The sequence below is a fragment of the Drosophila guanche genome, unplaced genomic scaffold, assembly GCF_900245975.1.
Source record: "Drosophila guanche unplaced genomic scaffold, DGUA_6, whole genome shotgun sequence".
Classification (NCBI taxonomy): Eukaryota; Metazoa; Arthropoda; class Insecta; order Diptera; family Drosophilidae; genus Drosophila; species Drosophila guanche.
The window spans coordinates 96148-98519 of record NW_022995761.1 but is presented as its reverse complement, the minus strand read 5'-3'; the positions used below and the strand labels follow the sequence as shown (position 1 = coordinate 98519).

Below are 2372 nucleotides of genomic sequence, written 5' to 3'. Positions count from 1 at the left end.
CACCACCACCGCCACCGCATCACCGCCTCAATGCCTCACAGCTCGCTCGTTCACCGCTAATGCCACCGCTCCACCACTACTACCACAACCACTACCACTACTAGTACCACCACAACCAATACCACCACCCACCACCAACAAGAACAATTACAAAGAGCTAAAAACAAGCCAAGAACTGCAACAGAACTGCAGTTCGAACTTCGAGCCGAAGCCAAAACAATAAGACAGTAAAGGCCAAATAAAGATAAAGATAAAGAAAAAGATACAGATACAGATACCGAAAATGTCGTCATTTACAAAATGTGAGCTCCTTCAGAATACAATTGAAATGTTTATTGTGTGTTCGTTGACTATTTAAGAATCTACTATACCAAATACTAAACCATATAGCATTCATAACCTTAGCCCTAGCCCTTGCCCTAGCTATAGCCATAGACCTAGCGTACCATCTATTCTCCCCTATCAATCCCGTACTTAAATGAACTTTGGCCAACTAGCGGCATCTAAAATAACGTCCCCTAGTCCCCTTCCCCCATTTGTGCCCTGTCATGCTTCACCTCCAACTTTAGATCTAGACTTGTGACAACAACCAAATAACATTTCATTCATTTCTGTTATGTTCTATATAAGAGTATACAAAATATAAAATAGCCAACTCTGTCTGTCATTCTCTTTCACTCTATCTCTCTCGTTCGCTCGCTATCTCTATCCTTATGTATCTACACATCTCTGTCTATCTTGTTCTGCCTAGATCCTGACATGTCTTGAACTTTTTTATTCACTTTGTTCTCTCCCACAATAAAACAAACTTTCCGCAACTCGTTTTTTTTTTGAAATTAAAAAAGAAAACACACAAAGAAGAGAAAGAAAGCGATTTCTGTGGTACAATTCTGTACATATACTTCCCGAAAATTCCGAAACGATTGGCTTCTCGAACTTCAGACTTTCCAGCACATTAAACACGAAAACCTGTAAATAAAAAATCGACACTTAAACGATTTGCCTGCTTCCCCATCAAGACTCTGCATGCTCCAATTCAAACCAGAAGACTTCTCGTTTTATGAATGCCACACGACACACACACAAACACACGACATTAATGGGCCTTAAAAATAGAACGCCTAACCATCAGAGCCTAAATTTAACCATACAGATTCCAACTAGTAGACACAAAACTTATCATGGTAGTGATGTAAAAAATTGTGTAATTTCAATTTCGTTTTCCGTACTCGTAGTTCCCCAATTCGTTTGATGCGTTCGTTTCTTCGTTCGTTCGTTCATTCGTTCCTTCGTTCGTTCGTTCGTTCTGTTTGCCAAGTTCGATTTTGTTGTACGATATCACCAACTTGGCCAGAACCAATGTCGCATAGAGGCAATCTAAGAAGCCAAAAAACAGACCTACAAAAACCCAACAAACAATATCCACAAAAACCAGAAATCAATCCAAGTCTAAACATAATCTATCTAAAGTGTTTCTAATCACGAAAATTCTTCATGTCAAATTCTATTTAAACCAATTTAAATCAAACACTAAATACACACAAAACCCGAAACCAAACCAAATCTAATCGAAATCTAAACCAAATAATTGCAATCACAATCGCAGCAGCCCCAGGCAAAGCCCTAATTGACCACAAAGCATATGCGATAGTGGCTACAGGTAAGCTATGAAAAAATCTTATTATAAAGCCACATTCATATCTCTACCCACAATGTCCTTAATCGGGTTACTTAAGCTCCCCCTAATGAGAATGCATATATTTATATACAAATCGAAAGCTATTAAAATTGGTGAAGTGGCACCATAATATCTGAGTAATGAAATTCCAAAAATGAACAACAGCTAACAAGACACTTTCCATCATCCATTAAAAAGTAAAACGTGTGCAGTAAAAACTCCAATGGATAAACTACAATTCTACACACCAATAAACTTTGATCGATCGATTTCATTAAATTTTAATTATGGGCTCGAACGACATATAAATGAATTTAAAATAGTCCATAAATAAATAGCAAAGCCCTAATTCGTATGGGCAATCCAATAGCTCTTACGGCTCAAGGGAAATTCTCTCTAAATTATTATCTATGGTCCCTTCCGGGGTTCCGCATTGATTTGTGGCATCTTCGGATGTTGTCGGTGCCCCCCGAGTACCCAGTATTCCGCTTCCACTTCCCTACGGGCTCGGGGGGGGGGGGGGGGGGGGGGGGGGGGGGGAGGTGCGAGGCGTTTTGTTTTGTTTTAGCTTGTGAACTGTTTGTTAATTTCTTTTCCTCTCTCTCCTCTTCTTTTCCTCTTCTTTCTCTATCATCTTCTCCTCTCGCCCCCCCGCCCCCCCCCCCCCCCCCCCCTCTGCCTTGCGCTCGCTGCC

General features: G+C 40.4%; 1 protein-coding gene across 1 annotated transcript in view; it reads left to right on the top strand.

The window, feature by feature from the left end:
• The first annotated feature begins 1263 nt into the window (after positions 1–1263).
• LOC117590849 overlaps positions 1264–2372 on the top strand; it is a 95434-nt gene continuing 94325 nt past the window's right edge. The window contains exon 1 of the mRNA XM_034283846.1: positions 1264–1660. The gene's annotated coding sequence lies outside the window, so the exon portion shown is untranslated. The remainder of the gene's footprint in view (positions 1661–2372) is intronic.